The 23,433-nt window shown below is 37.2% G+C and overlaps 1 protein-coding gene across 2 annotated transcripts in view; it reads right to left on the reverse strand.

Moving 5' to 3' along the window:
- LOC149066944 (uncharacterized) overlaps nucleotides 1-23,433 on the reverse strand; it is a 110,156-nt gene that overhangs the window by 70,008 nt on the left and 16,715 nt on the right. For both annotated transcript variants that reach the window (XM_089253167.1, XM_089253166.1), the window contains exon 3: nucleotides 2,686-2,718. The gene's annotated coding sequence lies outside the window, so the exon portion shown is untranslated. The remainder of the gene's footprint in view (nucleotides 1-2,685; nucleotides 2,719-23,433) is intronic.

A 23,433-nucleotide genomic window follows, 5' to 3' on the forward strand; every position in this document is an offset into this window, starting at 1 on the left:
GGTCAAGGAGGCCTTGGTAAAGTGTGGCCACAATGGGACTCTAAAAAGAGACATAATTTCCTTTCAAGAAACTAATGAGGAACGTATGTTGGAAATTCAATTTGATTCTTTTTCCAACCGACTTTCAAGAAGGGCCGTAAACCTCAATATAAATTTGATCCAAATGAAAATCTGGTGATTCTAGTGAAATATTCGATTTTAATTTTTGCTGCATTAGTTTTCTATAAGATTTGTAAGAATTTTAATCATCTTAAAGAAAGTCATTTTGAAGGAAAGTCATTTCCTCGACGTTGATCTTGAATCACAGTTAAACAAAACCTATCAAATTTTGCTGCTCATAATCCGCAGATGCAAACTTCGCAAGTGTGAGTAAAAAAAGACACCATGTATAGAATTTCTTTTGTTGGTCTCAGGAGATACACAATGTGTGAGTGAGAAGTTTTCGAAACTTAACTGTCTTGTTCAGGACATAACAGTGGATTTTATAGTCCACAGCGGTATATAACCCCCATGAGAAAATTTCATTTATCAATATAAAATCGCTCTCAAGGAGGAGGTGGGGGGGGGGGAGGGGTTGTGCAACACGGTTTTGTAGAGAAAATGTCAATTTTTGTACTGGCATCTACCCAATCTATAAATATTTAAAAAATATGTTTTTGTTAATAAATTTGTAACGTAATTTATAACTAATGAAACCTCTCTCAGAAAAAAAATAAAGCCGTAGATAAGACGCAGTGTTTTAAACATATAATCTACGGACTATACGCAACAGAATAGGTAGGTTAATTGAGACTTCCATGGAAATATGGAAATAAAGTAGTGTACCTTACATATCCAAAACAAGGAAGGGGGCAGCGGCAAATCCATTTTGTATAAGAGAAATTTCGGATAGGTATCTTCGTACATTTGAAATGAGATTTTTAAAAGCTGATGAAATATGGAATTTTTTGTATGTTACGGTAAATGTGTTGAATCGGTAAATCATATAGGGTAATGCATAATCCCCAATCGTTTCGGTAAATTTGATAAATTTCGCGACATTTATCACCTTTACCGGTGATTATGTATAGACCCTGTATGCACAAATGTGCGAGTTGCTTCTTTTCACTTTACATATTCTTTTTTTAACCTCAGGGATGTTCAGCCCAAAGTTCAAGAATTGTGCATCATCGTTGAAATTTAAGCCGAAGTCCCTGAGGTTAAAAAAAAAAAATCTACAGAGAGTGAAAAACAACCCCTTCCCAGTGCCGTCTAATGAATGGGCCAACCTGGGAGGGGCCCGGAAGCCTCAAGATTAGAGGAGCCTCACGAAAATGAGATTTAGTTAAAATTTTCTAGAATTTACTTAGGCACAGCCTCAGAAAAACCACTTGGCCGAGGGGGGGGGGGCGGCATGATGCTCTTAAGACGGCCTTGCCCCTTCCCCAGGGCCGTAGCATGCTTTCTCTGGGGCAGTCTTTTCTTGGAGTCTCTTTGAAATGGTTATGCTCAGAAATAGGAGGAGTTACAGGCCCCCCCCCCTTATTCAACTTGTTGCACCGCTCAAGTTGCCTCAGAACAGTTATGGCCTGCCCAAGTGGCAGGGCCCGGTGCTTTAGCTGGTGTTTGCCTGCCCCTTCCGTTTCTTTGTATTGAGTCTGAAAGGCATAATTTCAAATGAAGTTCATGAGTTTTATAAATATGATAGAAATCATACAGAAATATCACTTTAATTTAACCACTTTTATTATCATCTTAGCTCGTACGTTACGCGTGCACTCATTGGCGTACACAAAGGTGGGGGGGGGGGAAGAGTTCTAACCACTCCCCTTGAGCCAAGATTATAGTGTTATTTTATAGGAAGAAGGAAAAAAATCTTAACCCCCCCCCCACTCGAGAAAATTCTGCACGCCTATGCGTGCACTACACGAATTTTACTATAAAACTCAATTTAAATGACTATGAAGAAGATAGATCCTTTTTGATGAGTATCCTGCATAAATGTGTGACGTTTTGCTTTTCTAATGTTTTTAAATCTCTTAAATAAATCAAAATGTTGGTTTTTTTTGCTGGTTTACAAGTTAAATAGCAGTAATCCCATTCTAGAGAGAGAAGAAGTTTTTCCGACTCCTCCGTCCCTTAATATCCAACCAAGAGGTGTGAGGGGAGGGGGGATGTGGACGATCATCACACCAAGAGTTTGATAATATGGTAGAATGACTAGCAAAAAATGCCTCCTCTGACACATCACTCTGGATTCGCGCCTGGGGGAGGGAGGCGCTGACTACTGTTTCTGCACCGGGCGCCACTAGGTCTAAGACCGGCCCTGATACTAATTAAAGTAAAAGAAATAAAAATCAGTACTACTAAAAGAAAAAAAAAAGTTCTTTCTGTGTTATCTCCATTTTGATGAAAGCATAATATTCTGGTACACTGGGTAACCTACTGCTAAATAGTGCTGATTTTAAATCAAGGCAAGTTATAATAATAATTACTTTATGACATAAAAGTAAAACCATTTCAACACAAACCATGAACAAAATAACAATATTTCTAAGTGTCATTCACAAATAATGTAAATAAATAAATTTCACAAGAAATAACCAGGAAAAGTAATTAATATATATGATTTATCAAGCTATTATCATCACTCATAGGTGGTCATTAATTTCAAAACTTTAACAAAAAAAATTAACTGAAACTTACAAAAGGCTTCAGCTCTTCCATAACGACTGCGTACTGGAAAAAAAATCGAAAAAAGCTCACTCAGAAAAATGCATGATTAAAAAAAATTGCCATAAAATAAAAATGATTTCATAAGTAAAAAATTGAAAAAAATTATTCAAGGCTGTGGTGCTGCTATCACAACCAGGTTGTGCATAGACAAAAGAAGAAAAAGGCTGGCATATTTTTAAATAGTTATTAGTGATCTTGTATTTTTGGCAACATTAGCCATGCATCATCTCAATTCATTTTACTACAGAAGTTGAAGATGCAAAAGTGAAGACTAAAATCGATACACCAACCAAAACATGTTACATCACAGTGGTACCTGGAAAGTGTTCCTATACTGGGAAAATATAATATGAATGTGTTCAAAATGAAATCAGTGTATTCTATAAACACTGTAGTTTCAGATCTGACAGAAACTGGGACAAATCCTCAAGGAATATCCAGACATTTTTGATCAGTCACACTTGCGAACAGTCAATAGCTTTGAAGTCAACATCAAGCTTCGTGAGAATGCAGTGCCTAAAATTGTGGAAGAACGACCAGTTCCTTATGCTTTGCATGTTGCTGCAGACAAAGAAATTGACAGACTGGCACAAAACCAAGCACTAGGGGTTACTCGAGTATTACGTCAGCATTGGTGGGGGGTTCCCGATTTGCTGACTTTTGATGACAGGGAGGGGAGGGTTTGGATAATGCTTATTTCATCAACCCCCCTTTATGAACATATGAAATATTTTTAATGGCATCTTGCTCTATGTGCCAGAAACGAGGAAAACCTTTCGATAGTTTGAAGGCACCTAAACTAACATTCTTTCTATTGGTAAGTCCCTTACAGAGACACTTTAGTTATCTACAAATGTTTTGTGTATCAAGTGATCTGGATATGTGTCCAGGCCGCTTCAGTTAACTGGAACTATGTCATGTGTGTCACTCAAGCAATCCGTAATTATGCCGCGGATCACTTAAGTAATCTAGAAATGGGCGATGGGTAACTTGATGAAGAACTGCACTAGGGGCCACTTAATTTCTCTAAAACTGTGCCACATGTCACTCAAGGTATCTCTAAATGTGCCACAGACTGCTTAAGTGTTCTGGAACTGTGCCACTGGTCACTTAAGTGATCTGTAAATGTGTCGCTTAGTTCATTCTTACAAAATTAAGTTTGAGGGGGCAGGCCACATTGGATAATCTCCTGAGCCACATTTGGCCTGCAGGCCAAAAATTTATCATATATGGCTTAGAGGGTCGATGGCAATGAATTTCTTAGAAATTTTGAGTTCTTCAACTAGCATTGAAATTAACAGAAATTGATTATAATAACATATAAAGGCATTTTTCCCCCAATATTTTAATTTTCTTAATATTGTTTGTATTAAAAAATAAATTTTTGATTGTCCTGGAGGAGGCATGCCCATCTCCCCAAGTAGGTCTCTGATCCCATCAATATGCGTTAGGAGGTGCGGGCAGAGCTGATGACAAAATTTTGATGCCGGGGGAGCCAGAGTTTTGCTGACTTTGGCTGACAAGGGGAGGGAGAGTCAAAAATGACTAAAAATTTGCTGATGCAATATTTGAACAGCCTCCTAGAACAAGTAGATGTAAACAATGAAATTGTTGAATGGGCTTCCTGTAGTTTATGTCACAAACAAAAATGGACAAATTCATCTACGTGGGATTTCAAATCCACAATAAAACCTTACCGGAAAACTGAGTCATATCCATATAAAACATTGAGGATGTTGTTAAAAAGTTGAATGGCTGTATAGAGTTTAGTGTCATCGATCTGAAGGATGTATTTCACACATCAAGTCAAAGTGAACAAATGTTCACTGAAGTGTCTGGTAATTTCGACACATAGGGGTTATTACCAATACACCAGTATGCCATTCGGAATATCATGTACTCCAATTACTTTCCAGAAACTAATGGACCAGTTCCTTGTCAGAATGGAGAGAGTAACCTGGTTCCAGGATGATACTGCAGTTGGTGGATGCAAGAGAACAGACCACTTACCAAGACTTCGCAAAGTGTTCACTATTTTTTGAAAGATAGGCTTAAAGACACAACAGTCAAAATTGCAGCTGTTCAAAGCAAAGATAAAATTCTTGGGACAGAATCAACAAAAACAGTATTCCGCCTAATAGCCACAGAATAAGAGCTCTCAGTGGATTGCCTGCACTAACAAATATTTCAGAAATAATATATATTTTTTTTGGTTCAATGAGCTATTACAGTAGATTTGTCAAGAACTCGCAAATGCTTTTTGCACCCCTACATGAACTTCTGCAAAAGAACAAGAGTTGGAAATGGAGCAAGGTTCATCAATAGGTCTTTGAAAACATTTGAGATCAATTATCATCTGATATATTCAGTACTGTCTTAAGGCATGGTCCGGGGGCCTCAAGAGAAAAAAGGGCCTTACAAAAATGAGATCTGGTTGAAATTTTCAAGAATATGCCTGGTGGGGAGTCAGAAAAATCACTCAGCATGGAGGCCCATGACGCTCTTAAGACAACAATGGATATACTGCTAGTACATTTTGATAGAGCAAAACAAATCATAATGCCTTGTGATACTTCAACCAGAGGTTCGGGAGCTGTGATCCAACATGGTGTTGATGGTAAACTGGAAAAGATTGCAGCTGCATCCAGAACTTTCGACTAGGCAGAAAAGAACTATTCCAGCATTGATCGAGAGAGACCTTAACTATTATGTTTGGACTGCAAAAGTTTTATAAGTACCCTATAAGCAATCAATTCACCATATGAAGTGGCAACAAACCATTCAAACACATTCTTGGTAATGATAAGGATCTACCTCATTTGGCTGCTTCAAGATTAACAAGATGGGCTATCACTCTGAGTGCTTCTGATTATTAAATTCAACATCAGCTTGGCAAAGAAATGTGTGTTCCTGATGCATTGTCAATTATCTTTGCCTAAACAAAAATCATTAGTGCTTTAGAGAGCAGTGCAGCTGTCTATAAAATTGTGAACCATATGATAAACGAGCTCTCTCTAACATGAAGAATGCTCAAATCTCAAACAGAAAAAGATTCTGTGTTCCAAACAAAGTTATACTGTACACAGAATGTGGACAGCCACAGAAGAACAAATTGGATGTGATCCTGTATCCATTTTATGAGAAACATCATGAACTGTCTGATGAACAAGAAATTTTTATGTTGAAAAATTACATAGTAATACCAAACAAGTTGAAGAACTGTGTGATGGAGAAAATTCATGAAGGTCATGCTGGCATTGTTTCAATAAAATCAGTATCACAAATGTTGGTATGGTGGCCATGAATTGACTGTGACACAGAACATGTGGCCAAAACATGCTTGGACTATAACATAAGCCATCAAGCAATTTGTGAATCACCTCTATTGTTATGGAATAACACGGGCAAAACTTGTGGTCAAGGACACATTGACTTAGCAATGTTGAATTGAGATACTTCGCTTTCATCATTGACTCTTATTCTCAATGGCTAGAAGTATTCAAGCTAAAACAAGTTACATCAGCTCATGTGATTAAATGTTTCTGAAAGCTGTTTGCTTCATATGGAATTTGTCACATAACTTTTTCTGACAATAGACCACAACTTGCATCATCTGAATTCAAGGAGTTTGTAACAGAAATGGAGTCTAACATGTCAGAATGACTCCATACCATTCCAGAAGTAATGGTTTGGCAGAGTGAGTAATTTACACCACACACACACACCACACACTTTCACACGACAAGGTTTAGAAAAACAATGAATCAGTCTGAAGACCAAGAATACCAACTACAAGTCTTCTTATTCAATTATCGTGTAACTGTAATGTAACTGTACACCATGCCACAAATGCTACTCTGGCTAAACTGTTTCTCAACAGAGAACTATGTACTTTATTCGACAAGCTGAAATCAAATCATATAAATGATGTGCCAAGCTTAAAGTTTAAACTGCACCATGATAAAAGATCACAGTACAGGCAACTAAACACAGATGACAAAGTATGGTTAAGCTGAGGAACAAGTCCTCCATTAAAGTCCAGAGTCATACAACATTGAAAAAGTCCTTTGTCTTACACAACTGCAGATGATCAACATGCTCATGCAGATCATTTGAGAAAGAAAGAGGAAAAAGAACCAACTATTGATAAACATAAACTTTGTGATCAATCACCTGAAGAAATGTGTCAGCTTGAACATTGACCATGCTTCAGTGAGAATCATAAACAACCTACAGCGTCTATCCCACATCTTGATGATGACAAAGAGCAACAAGCACCTACACCTTCACCTGGTGGATCTTTGAGGAAATCACCCGTGATTTCATAAGGAATTCAACTATTGAAATGGGGGAGGGGTAAATGTAGTGTATATTTTTGGCAATACCAGAGAAGAACAGTATTACTGGGCAGATGATGGCATCACCCACATAAAATATAGATCATCAACAATAAGAACAGCCACATGGACTCAGCCTCCAAGAACATCACTATTTTATGTTTTAGTATTGAATTATGTAACTTAGTTTATTAAAACAAATATTGTACAGTATTTTTCTTTTTAGCATTCATTATCATCTTCACCGCGGTTGGAAACGAACATGCTTTTATCACACTCTGCTTGCTGACCAATAGCAGCAGTTTTATCCAGAACCGTTGCCTGAGGATTACCGAAGGATTATCTGTCGGAGCGCCATTTTGTATCTTTCTTAGTGTTATTCTTTATCCTCATGAGTTTTACTTACCATGTTTTTTATCTTTAGTTCATATTCTGCAGTGTTTTCTTTATTCTTCTAGATTGAGTAAAAATGAATTACCTTTTGGGTTTGATAATACAATTGAGTAATCGACATTGGATATACCCAAAATTCCAAAATGAACGCCTATAGCAGTGTTTTGGAATTTTGGGTATATCCAATGTCGATTACTCAATTGTATTATTCTAGATTGTGTGTTTAATTTACTCTACAATTTGATTTTGTCACCAAATTTTTTAGACTGCACATTGTTGGATATGTGAGATAAGTGTTTTTTTTTATTGCTCTGAATTTTTTAAAATTTTCATTGTGTATTTTCAAACGACTTAATTTTTTTTTTCTCACTCTCATTTCACTTTTCATTGTACTTTCACCGGGTTTGTGTTTTCCCTGCTTCTTTGATATCAATTCGTGGGTTTTGGGCATTAGTGTTGGCAAACAGTGTATATTTTTTCCCGGGTACTCTGTAATTTTTGTTTTTTCTATTTGGCCCTATTGTTTTAGTGTTAGTGAACAGAGATAGTTAGCTAATTCTAATACGTATAAATTGTAATTTGTAGCTCAATACTTTTTTTGGGTGTGTTGTATTCTTTATATACATATAAGTATGTTTTCTTCGTGATTTAGTGTTGAGCATTTTATTTTACGTAATTTTTTCGCACAATCTTTTACGTATATTTCACATTGTAATGTATTTTACGTTATTTTAATTTCTTGTTAGCGTTTCTCATTTTCTTATTTTTTAAGTATTATTATCTAGTTCTAGCAATAGTGTTAGCATGCCTCGACCTCAACTAGTGTTGTGTAGAGCTTGCAACAGGAGATTTCCCTGATCTAAGGATACAGTAGCTGATAGTTTCAATTGAAAGGGGTGTTTGGATAGGGCAAGGTTGGAACTGGAGGTTGAAGCATTATGGGGAAAAGTTAGGGTTCTAGAGGGCCCTGTTATAATGGAGCCACATGCCAATGAAACAATGAAAAAGCAATCTCTACAAACAATGACAGTTTAGAGGAGGAATGGGTGGTCGTGGATGAGGTAGAGGGGGATAGTGATAGGGGTTTAATCATCGGCAATTCTATGGTTAGGAGATTAGGGAACAGTGTGTAGGGACTTTTGGGGTTTAAGCACTGTTGTCTTCCTGGGGGGAAGATTAGAATCGTTCGAGATGTTTTTCATCGCAGAAAGTTGCCCTTGCAGATGATTCTGTAGGTAGGAGCGAATATTAGTGAGTCTCTGTCAGAGTACCAGGATTTACTATTATCCACTAGGGAGGGGGGTTCAGATGTGGAAGTGATTCCAGTGCTGCCAAGGGGTAGTAGGGGGTATAGGAGTAGGATCCACCAATTCAATATAGGCCTGAAGGGCATTTTCTTCTCACTTGGGTTCAAGTTCTTGGAGTTTCCAGAATTTACCGATAGGTGGCTTCGTTGGGATGGGATCCATCTAAATAGAAGGAAGGTCTGGGAGGTTTACAATAGGCTTAGGTCAGGTTTTTTACTCCCAGATCACAGTCGGAAATGCGGGTTAATTAATGATAATCACAATAGTACTGACAGGGAATTACCCATCTCTGATTTGGATGGCTTCTCGATTGACACTAAATCACCAGGCATTCTGTACAAAAAACAATACCATTTGCCCATGCGCACTACAGTAAATCCACGTAGACCAAATTGTATTTTTTCTATTCCACATGCACACAAAGATATTTTGCAAAAACACTTCATTTTCATAGCGCCAATGTTCTTCAATTCAATACCTTATGAAATGCAAACAATTACAAATCTGCCTCATTTCAAAAGAAAACTTAAAGAATATCTTCACTCAATAAATGATATTGAAATTTATTTTCACATAGCTCCATAACTGCAAATCTTATTAATCCCTTTTTATGTGTAATTAAAGTAGCACTCCGAAAGCCAGCCACAATATGTACATGTATATACACACACACAATTCTTCCCTCCCCCTTTTTCTTTTTTACTTCAATGTAATGAACACATTATAAATATTTACTAATTAATTTCAAAATACTTGTACTACTAATTAACTTGATTTTGTATTTATGATTATTTTTGTGTTTGAATTTATGTATATATATATATTTTTTCCCCTGAAACGTTGTATCAGTTTTAAATTTTTTTTTCATGATCATAACCCCAGTATTGGCAGCCATTTGCCTCTTGGGTAGTGTTATTTTTGCGAATGTAACTGTTATTTAATAAAATAAATTGAAATTGAAATTGAAAAATTGAAATTCAAATGTGTGCTAATAAATGCCAGGAGCTTGGGTAATTCGAAAGATTTTTTAAAAACTATGATAGTTGTGGAGGGCCTCGATCTTATAGCCATTACAGAATCTTGGGCAAAAGGTGGGGATGAATCTTTCTTACACATCTCAGCATATGGCTGAATTCCCTGCAGAGGCAGTTGAATTTTATTTTATTAAATTAATCTTCTCATAAAAACAGTTGTCAAAACTTATAAAAAGCATTGCTTAGTGGAATATGGGCAACTACTACTAAACTAGACATGCACCTCATCCATATTCCTCTGCGGAACTTTTAAAGAATTGGTCAATGTTGGAATGTGCGCGTCTCATATCTGTGTTGTAAACCTAACATAAAGTTTGTTTCTATATAATGCTTGTTATGTGTAGCGCTACCATCTGCCATCAATTTTTCTAACCACGAGTGAAGTGTAATGATTGAAGATTTTACCATTGCAGGCCTGTTGCTCTCTGCGGCAAGACTTTTTAAAGAGAAGATCAGCTCCCAATATAGGCTGTCAACCAAAACCTTTTGGCACCGATGCACTACAGGCTGGACACAAAGCTCACAGGTTGCCAGTTTGTACCTCTGGCTCTGCACACACTCCAACACTCATTTAATTACTGAAATTGTATATCCTTTGAAACTTACCGCTTCCAATGGCCGATTACGCAAGGGCAACAGCTGAAAATAATTTCATAGTTATTAGCAATCTTATATTTGGCAACAACAGCCACGAATCTTCTTTACTGTCTACAGAAATTGACAGCAAAATTGATAGTTTATTACATATAATGTAGTTTTCATATTTCAACTGAATTATTGACATAAACTGATAGTAAACCAAAACCGTAAAGTTGATGGAGATATCAAACATCTGGTTTTTGAATTTTCTGCATTAACCACTTGACTGGTAGAACATATTCAGCGTACATCATCTCATTCAGATATTTAGATACCAGGACATATGCCATGTATGTTGTTCCTTTAATAGTAATGTACAACTGTTTAAACCTGATTAGTCAGTGATATGCAACTCAAAAGACACTGCCCTGGTCCAGAGGTAAGTAATGAACTTAATTCTACCACAATAACACAGCTAGAGGACAAAATGAGGGAGCGTCAATGAATTTGCATAATCGATTCAGAGCACAATTATAGATTTGATGGCTATTTGTATTCAGGTTTTTTATTTTTGCTCAAATTATTAATTTGTTGGATGGTGACAGTAGTGATGATGAAGATTATTATACCAGGAAGTGAAAATGATTTAAGGAACAGTGACTCATTCGTCCTTGTCAGAAACTTTCCTGACACAGTGGTGCAAAAGAAACTGTAACATGACCACAGAAAAAGATTGCTACTGCAGGGGGTCCCACACCCTTAAGGGGTTAGCACACCAACCTCTCAGTGAGTATAAAAAAACTGCTGTTTGGAATTGCCAATAAATCATAGTTCCCGATCTAATTAGCCCTCACGTGCAGAAAATGACCCTGGTGCGACAAAAATTATCAATAAATGAACAGTGACTCAGATTTTAAAGATATTTCATATAAGGATCTGGAAGCACAAACAGTTGGCAATACGTATAAGTATTATACATTTATGTGTAAGTACAATATTTAAATAATGCAAACATATCACAATGTCGTAAGTCACTTTTTACACTTTTTTTTTTTAATTAGGCACAAAAATTTTCACCACCCCCAAAGCCTGGTATACAGACACACGCCTGCAAAATAAAGCCTGGGAGTCAAGGAGTTATTGAATATAAAAAAACATCTTCAACTCATAAAAACCCTGCTGAAAAGTTTTTGGAACTTTGCGATTTCTGCATAACTTTTGAAAATTACTCTCAGGAAGAAAAATTTCTGCAATTTTTTTTTTCAGTGAACAACACAGCATTCCATATTATATGGATACCCTTAGAATTAGAAGAAAAGCCATTTCATTCCTGAAAATGCAATCACTTTAGCTAACAGCCAAGGAGTATTGAACATTGAGATAGGAATATCTCAACCTTACATGGTTGGGATTTTACATTGATATGTAGTGCGTTTTTTATATCAGTTTGAAAAAACAATCTGAAATGTAGTGCTTCAAATAATGAGGCAACTCCGATAAAAATGAAGTGTGCAAGAATGGAAAAGGAGTAGCTAGTAATTCTTTCTGTAAAGGTTGGCTATATGACTAGAATGTCATTTAGCTCAAAGCTTATCCTTCTCCACTCCTCATCACTATGACCAGTTTTGTTGCACTACTATCACTTTCTGCCCACAAGGGCTAATTTGATTAAAACCTACGGTTTATTACTGATTCTCCATGACAATGTTCAAAATTTTTTACTCGTACATCTTGATAATAGGTTGGTACTCTAACCCCTCTGCAAGGGACTTGCTGTTGCTGCAATATGTTCTGTGATCATGTTATATCTATTTCTGTTCCACTGCTGTGTCAGGAAATATCCCGAGCTAATCAGTTATTGAGCTCGTATGACCTCTGAACATTCTTTGTTATACAGGGTAACCTGTAACTGCTAATGTGGCCTCTATCTCATGAGCTATTCGTCCTAGAGGTATGGTTTTAATTTTCAAAAATGCTCAAAATTTGTTCAAAAATTACTCTGTACCAGTTTTGAGAGTAAAAATGCAGTGTGTAACAAAAGAAAAAAAATCTCAATTTTTAAATGGTCACAATGTCTTCCGACTTCCATTAGAAAGTTGTTGCCCTGTCTTTTCTGAGTCCAACAAAAGAGATTCTATGGTTTTAACTGCAATATTAGCAAAGATAATCAAATTAAAAAATGTAGACAAAAGTTGGGGAAGGACAGCATATATGAGGGAAAGGAGCATTGTGTCCATCAGTTTTTGCTGTTATTTCCCAATTTTTCTCTGATTTTTGAATTTAAATACCTTAGTGAATAATGCAGTTAAAAACATGGGATATTTTTTTTTTGGGCTCAGAAAAGACAGGCATGCAACTTTCTAATTGGAAGTTAAAGGACAAGGGGACTGCATAAACTTTAGATTTTTTATTTTGTGAAACACTGTATTCCCACTCAAAAACTGGTACAGGGTAATTTTTTAATGCCTTTTCAGCAATTTTAAATTGAAATCATACTACCAGGGCCAGATTAACCTATATGGATGACCTAAGCACACAAGTGATTTTGGCGCCCCCCCCCCCGCCCGCATTACTTTTAACCTTAATGCATGTCCCAGGACCTCATGACAATTAGATCTGTTCACAATTTTCAAGAATAAGTATAAAAATTGGTAAGCAAGTAGTGTTAAATAAATGGTGGGGGTGGGGGGGGGGGGTTTCAGAAAAATCTTTTTACTCAAGGCATACGATTCCACGGCTCTGGAGCCTCAAATGCCAGGAGGCCTCATGACAATTTGATCTGGTTGAAGTTTTGGTGAGAGTAAATATGCAAATTGGTAGACATGTATCTGTAGCTTGGGGGGAGTGGGGCTCAAAAAAATTTGCTTTACCCAGGGAGGCCTATGATGTGGTTGCGATGGTTCTGGGCTTTATGGAAATAGATCAAAATTTGAATCCAAAACCTGGGCATTGACATGAGTTCTTGTTTGCAATTAACTTAGTTTCTCAGTTATTGTGTCGACCTCAGGACCACAACTGGTAACTAAAATTTACCCTGTTACTTGGGGGATCTATATCTATTTTGGCGCCCCCCTTACCACAATTTTTATTGAAAAAAGAGTGAACTCAGCACCCTTCCCAGTCCAGACCCCCTCCCCACCCTCCCTTAGTTGAAGCCTTGGTCAACCTTTCGATACAGATCAACTGTACACAATCAAGTGCTTTTACAATTTCAGGATTTTCTACTGGATAGTTGGTGCATTATCTACTGGATAGTATATCCTTGTATACAAGGATATACAAGGGAAAAAAGTTTTCATATAAAAAATAAAGTACTATTTGATCATTTTTTGTGGTGCCCCTTTTCTTTTGATACCCGAAGCACATGCTTGTTTTGCTTAATGGTTAATCTGGCCCTGACTAGGACAGATGGTTGATAAGATAAAGGCTCTGCTAGTACTTGCAAGACACCCGTATAAAGTGTGTGTTATGAATGGTGAATATTACTACTGTTTCTATTGTAGCAACATGGAGGGAAATATTCTAATGAAAAGGACTAATCAAGCATTGACTTTGTGGGACACCTGAACATCCTTTGGTATAATAGGCGAGTACCTTATTTACCGTCTCTACTCTTTAAATGATACACTCTAATCATGTATTGACATTCTTTAGAACTGATGATTCATTTTACTAAATTTGTCATTAAAAAAAGGGAGGAGAATGATATTTCTAGCACAAAGTATATACCAATAATCACCATTACTTACACGTTCCTCGGTTGAGGAAATATATTTTTGGATCTAAAAAGGAACATAACGAAAGCATTTAAAAGGAATTTTAAGCAGAATCATGGTATGCAATCACAAGATCAACTTCTTTGACATGAATATACAGCGACTAATTAAAATATACATGTGGGTGATGCACATAATAGAAGTTCCTCTGTTCTAAACCGTTCACAGCTTTAACCCTTCGACTACCTATAGTGTCCATTGGACCCACCTCAAGTATTCAATCTCAATTTGTGAGTTATGTATTTCTGAGTGCCAAGCTTTACTGACTTTTTCTTTTTGCCTTTTTTTGATGGCATTCATCATTTTTTCAATTTTATATATAAATAAATAAATATATATATATATAAGTTAGGCTTATATATATATATAAGCCTAACTTATTTAAACTTGTAGCTTTCAATACCAATGGAGGTCCATTGGACCTTTATGGGGATTTTATGAAAAAAACAAGAAACAGTCATATTTTTCATCACAGATAACACAATTTCCATCTCCTTGTCTTTCAGAGAGACGAAAAACTTAAATATTCAGAATTATGGTGCACACAAAATGTGCACCATAATTCAGAATGATGAATGTTAGTTAATCTCCAAAACCATGAAGTAGTAAATACAAAATTATTTTTTTGATCTCCATGCAGAAGTTTTTAATGACTCTTCTCAAGCCCCTCGGCTTTAGAAAATACACTCGAAATGGTGTGTATATATATAAAAATTTACAGAATGAATATAGGGAGGATCGACATAATTAAGGAGATTGTGCATCTATTTAGGCTATGAATGCCAGGATTATTCTCTCAGAAATGTTCTGTGTTAAGCCAATGTAAGGGTGTCCCCCCCCCCCACCCCATGAGAGTCCTAGACATTGGCTATAACAACTTTTTTCATTTTTGAATTCTTCTATAGTTCTTTTCTTGCTTTCAAGTTCACATAATTAATTTGTTTTTTGTTTTCTGTTTTCATATAAAAATATTTTAACTATATATATATATATAAAATACACACATACAGAAAAAAGTTGAAATGATGGCCCTGACTCTTCTACTTATTGAAACCTCGAACTAAGCAAAAGAAAAATTAATAACCCAAAGAGTCCACATACATCCCCCCCACCCCCCCCCCCCACTAAATAACCTGAAAAATATACAGTTTCTGCTTTGCCAGAATCATTACTTGCAATATACTATATTTATATTATGTTTCAATATATTAATGATTCTCTCCTCAATTAAAATCAATTACATGAATTTTGATAGGATTTTGTGGAAAAGTAGTACAAAATCTAGAATGTATGACATTTTACCAAAAAGTAGGACAAATGGGAGCCCTGCTTTTCTTGCTATTCTCTTTGTCTTTTCAAAACAAATATGCATAAATAAAATACTAGCTATCAAAGCATTCTGTATTGTTTTTAAAATTACTTACTGACATCTGTAATTTGTCCACCCCTTCAGTGGGCTAAAAATATATATATACTTGAGCATATTTCATTCAGACCAAACAAAGTGGGAAATTTAAATGTTTAATAATTATATAAAAATGCTTTTGAATAATTATAATACAGTCAAATCTCCCAACAACGGCCACTAACAGCAAGAAAATGTGACAATTGTTGGGAGTTGTTTTGCTTCTGGAAAAAACTACTAAAATTTGTAATCCACTTACATATGATGTGAAATAACAATCCCTTCTGGTACTGATTACAATAGTTATATAATTGTATTAAAATATATTAAATTTTGATAATATTATAATAATTGCTTAATCAATCTACAGCACTATTATGACATCCTGAAATTCAGGATTGCAGTGCTCGGGTAGAAGAGAGCAAGCGATAAAAACTGATATCAACCAAGACAGTGTGCCAGCAACCCCAAATAGTTCTTTATTCATACTTGACCTTCAACTAGACGTTCTTTTCATGGCATTCCTAAGTCTAATCCAATAGCTGAAAACATAGGTACTAATATACATTTGTGTTTAAAAAAAAATGACACATCCCTTTTAAAAAATCCCTTGGAGTAGTGAGTGCTGAATAAACAAGGAGTTTCCAGTAATCAGCAAACTTGCATATACCTCTAGAGATTAGAGTGCTGACAGCAGGGCTCTGTGTTTCTCTTCAAGTTTTTCTTTCCTCCACTGCCTTCGATATGCCCATCTAGCATTTTTACCCAAGAAAAAAGCATACATAAGCCCCTTTTCTCCAAAAAGTTCAGAAGGTGGAAAAATTCCCTTAAAAATCAGCTTGAAAACTATTTTATTTTTTTTCATTCTGATGTGCATATTTTTTCTCCAAATCCATATGCAAAGTAGCAGTTATGTGGACATAATTGTTTGGAGGTATCTTGTAATGTTAAGTTTATGGGACGCATTAGGTCCCACCAAAATGTGGCTGTTCTTCGGAGATTACCACTGTTGGGAGATGGCCGTTAGAGAAGGTCTTATTGTACATCATCAAAAAAATATTAACTCCAGCTAAATCTGGACTTTTAATGCGCCACGTAACATTTCAAAACATTGTTACCAATGAAGTTATTATCAAATTTTATCATTACACAATTATGATGGCCAGCGCCAGGCATGAGGCCTTGAGGCAGCCACCTAGTGTAGCTAGTTTACAGGAGCAGCATTTTTTGACAGATTAATTATGATGGTGTTTTCATTCTCGCAAATTTTTACGTATCAAAATAATTTTGGGAGGTAAATTTTAAAAAAAGCGCACGTAAATACAATACTTATGAAATGCTCTATTAAACACTTTGCTATTCAATGCTCAATGTATCTCAATACACTTCTAAAAGGTGGATATGGTCCCTACAGATGTTAGCCTGTTCGGGTTTGAGGCCGTTCTCGTAAGTACGTAAGCTGGAAATGAACATTCAAACAATCTAATATTCTCTTCATGTCAACTCATGTTCTTTCTATTACATACGTTAATAACGCATGTTGTACACTCCCACCAAAATGTGAACAAATATCATGATACTTCAATTGAAATACACTATGCAATAAATGAACCAATAAAACAAATAAATGCACCAAACCTATAAGAGAGAAATGAACCATAATATATAACACAGTAAGACATATAAACACACATATTTCAACCTATGCTACTTCTTAGTATATTATTCACTGTTTGCTATCAGAGAGATGTAGCTTATACAGTATATCGTATATATAGGCACTTGAACAACACCTGATGTGTTATTCGGAAATTCTTGTTGAATTTTCTACTCGCAAAAGTATTTATCTTCTTCTGATTCTTAATCTGAAAATCGTCCTGAACGAAGCACTAGAATGTCACTATCTCGGCGTTATGTGTCTCTTAGCGTCACACAGTCACACGTGAAATGGTTCGTTATTTTCTTTCATGATGAAAATGTACCAATTTGACAACACTGCAATTAGAGAACCACTGTCAGCAGGCATGGTTCCTGCTGAAAACTCAAATGAAAATTGAGATGCTGCTTTTCCCAGTGCACCACTGTTATTGGAACTACGCGTTACAGTTTGTCTTTTCTCCGAGGTGAATTTTGAACACACCTGTTGGCTTCATCCACTACAATCCACGATAATCGCAGATTTCTAAGGTATATGAAGATTCACTGCTCACTGGATTCGATTATAAAAGTTCGAAAGACATTTTAGGCTGGGCGCTCCCCAATAATCTCCCAGCTGATAGTCTGGTCGCATTCATCGAATACAGTTCATATTGGCCGCGTAAAACGTAGGACTCCATGCGAATTCGTGATGGAATTACTCCCATCTGATGCTTGTCCCTGCTATTAGGTTTTACCTAGCAGTGACACTAGGCACCGTGTACACAGGTTATCCACTGCATACCTTCTAAACCCATGCATCGTGATCATTTAGACGTTAGGCATCAACACCGAATGAACCACCGCTGACCAATGAAAGGCTTGGATGATCTGGAATCTTTGCGCTTCCCATCATGACGAGTAGCTGCCCATCTGCTGATGAAGTTGCAATGATAATGAGAGTTTATTCATCGAACTACGCTCTTATTTTCGGCTACTGTTCATTGTCACGTGTGATGCACACCCAAATGTGGCACCAGGTGAATATAGGTGGAGATGCTTCGGTCTCTTCCGGTCCCTCATGAAATAGCATCAGTGCTCTGGTCGACACTGTTAACACCTTTCGGCACTGTTACACTGTTTACAGTACTGCATATAACTTATAGACAAAGTGATTAACATGATATATCTCTCTCCCAATTGTTAATATGTCACTTATACTAGGTACACAATTACACATTAGTTTATACAATTGCTCTTTTTTTTTTTTTTTAATCTATATACAAGTGATATATCTCATATTTTCCATATTTACATCTTTCTTCGAAATCTCGCCTTGAGTGTTTAAATTTATACTTAGCTAATCACATTAACTAATTTCTCAGCTAACCTATCTGCTAATCGATCAAATAACGTTTTCTCAGATTCAGGTATGTTTACTGGTTTAATCATCCACGAATATATTCTGTCAGCTAAATTCTGCTCTGTTCTATCGTCAGTGGTCTCTGCATGACTACTTTCTGGTAAATTTTGCCGCACCGGAACACTTGAATTTTCGGCGGTCCCATCTACAGTATTTAATTTCTGTACTTGCCCTCGTTTATTTCGGGTTCTTAAATTATATCGAGCTTGGGGTAAATTTTGACCTTCCCTATTTTCACTTTCGGATTCATCCTTATCAGTAGCAATGTCATTAGGTTCTGACTGAGCATTATCCTGGGGCAACGATGTATTTACGACATCGGTATCTTCTGTACTTGTCTCTTGGCTATTGCTATTATTCTGCTGGACAAAGGGACATAGAAGGTAGGGTGGCAACACAAAACTTTCTTCTTCTTCCTCCTCCTCCTCTACTCCGAAACTGTGGGTGACGTCTTCTTCTCCCACACTTTTAAGATTTCTTTGTGCACCCTCCGGGGTTTCTTTTTCCCTCGAATTTTCACCTCCTCCCCTTTGTGGTGGGAAAGGCTCGTACGGTCTTTCAAGAGAAACTTTTGCTAACCTATCTGAATGAACTAACTGTGAATCCTTTGGATTCGCTACATTCTTCTTCTTCTTCCTCCTCCTCCTCTACTCCGAAACTGTGGGTGACGTCTTCTTCTCCCACACTTTTAAGATTTCTTTGTGCACCCTCCGGGGTTTCTTTTTCCCTCGAATTTTCACCTCCTCCCCTTTGTGGTGGGAAAGGCTCGTACGGTCTTTCAAGAGAAACTTTTGCTAACCTATCTGAATGAACTAACTGTGAATCCTTTGGATTCGCTACATTCCGTATGCGAAACAAAACCGGAGATTTTCTTTCAATTACCCTGTAAGGACCTGTGGAAGGCCTATTCAACTTCGCACTCTGACCTCTCTTTTGCCTTCCGGGGTTATATAGGTATACCAAATGGCCTAGCAATATGTTCTTATCCGTAGCTGTTTTCTCCCTATATTTCTCTTGTTTCTCCGCTGCCTCTACCATACTATGTCTCACATACTCATGGGCTTTCTCCAACGTGGGTAACAACGATTCAACGTAATTCTCATGGGTATAGTAATTAAATACGAGGGGTTCTTTTAAGAGATCACCCGCTGTTGACATGTCTCTACCGAATAAAATGAAATGAGGAGTTTCTTTCAAGACCGCATGAATGGCACTTCGGTACGACATCAAGACATGCGGTAGCATTTCATCCCACTCATCTGAGTCAGTGACCATACACGATAAGGTGTGCGTAATAGTCGCATGGCTACGCTCGTTCATGCTGTTGGTTTGAGGATGAAGTGCTGATGTCGCCAGGGCTTTTATCTTTAATTTGTCCAACATAGCCCTAAATACTGATTTATGCAAGTTTGACCCTCTATCCGATAAACAAAATTCGGGAAGTCCATATCTCGCTATAATTTCTCTAAAGAATGTCTTTGCTAGTGTTTCGGATTTTACGTCTGGTAATGCAACTGCCTCTATAAATTTTGAAAAGTTGTCCATTAATACGAATATATACCTGTTTCCATTTACAGTGATATTTAAGGGTCCCATAATGTCCACACTAATTAACTGAAACGGTCTAACGGGAATAAAATTTCGTTGCAATGGGGCCTTGCACTTCGGGTTATGACTTCTGCGTTCGAGACACACCTTGCATGATTGGACATGAATTTGGCAATCCCGATAATATCCAGGCCAGAAATATTTGGTGCGCAACCTCTCGAATGTTTTATCAAAGCCCATATGACTACTGAGGGTGTCGTGGACTAATTCCAAAATTTTCCCTCTCAATACTGATGGTACTACCCCTTGTTCAATGTAATCATCTCTAGAGGGGCGGATATCCTTAGAAGCGTAGTGGCATAATAACTCATTTTTCATAAAATACGCATCTGCTACCTTCCTAGTTGGTTCTGGTTGATCTAGAGTTAGTAGATCAATTATCAGCTTTAACTGAGGATCTTTCCTTTGAAATTCTCTCATGGATTCTTCAAGATCATTGGTCTCTATATCTATTGAGCTTATCTGTCGGCTAAGACAATCCGCGACCACATTATCCTTTCCTGGTTTATGAACCACTTCGAAATCGTATTCAGATAGATTCAGAAGCCACCGAGTTAATCTCGGATTCTGAGTTTTTAATGAAATTAGATATTTTAGAGGCTTATGATCGCTCTCAACAGTAAATCGCCGTCCTACAAGATATGGTCGAAAATAACTTATACCCTCCATGATAGCCAGTAGCTCTTGCTCAATGGCTGGGTACCGTTGCTCTGTTGGCTTAAATTTACGGGACATGTATCCTATAGGTTGATTTCCATCGTCGTTTTTCTGATACAAACAACAGCCCAGTCCGACCTTACTCGCATCTGCGGACATAATAAAATCCCTATCAAACCTTGGATAAATCAACACAGAGGGGTTAATTAGAGCATTTTTAAGATATTGAAATGCTTGTTCTTGCTCTGGACCCCAATTGAATATAACATCTTTTCTAGTCAGGTCTGTTATGGGTTTTGCGTAGTCTGAATAGAAATGTATAAATCGCTTGAAGAAATTACACATCCCCAAGAATCGGCGGCAATCCTTTAAGGATTTCGGCTGGGGAAAAGTTTGTATAGCTCTAACATTGTCCGGATGCGGACGTACTCCCTTTTCCCCAATTATGTGTCCTAGGTATTTTATTTCTTTCCTCAAAAAGTCACATTTCTTGGGTGCCAATTTTAAATCGTACTTTTCTAACAAAATGAAAACCTTTTCCAATTTACGCAAGTGCGTGTCTATGTCAGGGCTAGCAATGAGTATGTCATCAATAAAACAATGTATTTTGTCATCATGTAATTCCGATAATAAGGTATCTGCCAACCGTTGGAACGCTGCCGGAGCAGTCTTCAACCCCATCGGTACTACATTGTAAGAGAAACACCCTTCTTCATTCACAAAGGATAATTTAGAGCGGTCCTCTTCTGCCACTTCTAACTGATAGTAGGCACTACATAAATCTAAACTACTAAAATATTTCGCACCATCCAATTGTGCTAGAATATCTTGGATCAAAGGCAGTGCATACGAATCAGATTGAATGGTGTCATTAGTCTTTCTAAGATCAACACACATCCTATACCCTCCATTTTTCTTACGGACCATCAATGTAGGTGCCGGATTACTGCTCATACTAGGAGATATGATTCCACTCTCTACCATGTCTGCCACCTGCTTCTTTAACTCAGTTCTTAAATGGTAAGGGGTGCGATATCTGGGCGACCTTTGTATTTCCTTCCCATTCCAAGGTATTTTATGTTTTGCTACGTTCGTCCGACCAATTTCAGATATGTCTCGAGCAAAAACATGAGCATATCGCATCAAGAGAGATAATAATCTCCTTTTCAAATGTGCAGGCATACCTTGAAGATCAAAATCATCTGCTTGCAACGGCTCCAAATTTTTCTTTTCAAGGGGTATCGGTTCCTCTCTCAATTCTGAGTCATCTGAAACTGTGACTTTACCCAATTTCGTACCCTCTGCTAAATATCTATTAGACTCAGACATATTAGCTATTAAAACTTTAACTTTTCCTTGTTCGTCGATCTTCCCCACTGAATGAGCCAACCATACAACACTATTTCGATTCCCTTCTTTAGGAGTAATTAGAACCTCACTTCCACGTTCAATATATGGTACTTCTACTGTCAATAACTTTTGCGTTCTAGGAGGAATTCTCAATTTACCTGGTAACACCAAATTCACCATACACTGCTGATCATTCCCACGGTTGTCTTCCCGCCTGACTAATGGCACTGACATATCCTTATTCCTTAGACAACCACTCTCAGCATCCAATGCAAAATTACCAGCCTTAATAAAATCATAGCCCAATATAATATCATACTCAGGACTAAGCTGCTGTTCCGCAACATATACCTTTTGCAACTCCTCTCTAAAACCCAAATGTATTGGCACGAAGTACACAGCGGAGTGGCTCAAAATTTTCCCGGTCACCCCTCGAATTTGGATGTTGTCATCATCGGCTCTAGTACAAGAAATTTGTTTCATGATGTCTTGCATTGAAACTGAATCAATCACACTAATGCAAGCACCTGAGTCTATAAGAGCACGAAACTGTAAATTAGCTACCTTAATCTTTACAATCGGTAGGAGAAATCCATTGGCTTCCCTCTGTTGCAATATACATATGTTCTTTTTCTTATTTACAAGATTTCCCCCACCTTTTGATTGTCAATTTCCTGTCTGTTGGGTTGGGACCCCTGGAGCTGTTGTCACCTCCATAGTTTGCCTTTCGTTTCCCTCTTGCCTGAATCCATTCACTGATCTTTTCTGTGGGCACCACCGCCGAATATGGCCTTTTCCCCCACACCCATAGCAAACAAAAGCATTCTTGTGGTTTTGAGACGGTGTTCTCCACTGTGGGAAAGTGCTTTGTTGGGACTGAGAAGCACCCTGTAATTGTTGCTGCGGACAGGCATTATACCCCGTGAACTTTACTTGCCTATTGTTATTATTATTATTACCTGCCGGATTAGCGGAGCTAAGTTTCAAACCTTGTACCTCCCGAGCTAGTTCTTCGAATGAAGCCCGTTGTTGTCTGGCTTCTGTCATTAGTTGAGTAACCAAAGTCTCTAATATTTTAATTTCTGTGTTTCTAGATTCATTTCTTTCATCTGTGACCAATGCTGCATTAACTGATGAAAACTTTGTTACATTTTCATTACTCTCAATCAAAGAGGCTATTTTAATAGCAGTAGCCAAGTCTTGCGGGTTCTGAT

This window comes from Pholcus phalangioides, unplaced genomic scaffold (genome assembly GCF_987345545.1).
Source record: "Pholcus phalangioides strain wild (caught in Gottingen) unplaced genomic scaffold, Ppha-v1.0 ptg000032l_1, whole genome shotgun sequence".
NCBI classification, from domain to species: Eukaryota; Metazoa; Arthropoda; class Arachnida; order Araneae; family Pholcidae; genus Pholcus; species Pholcus phalangioides.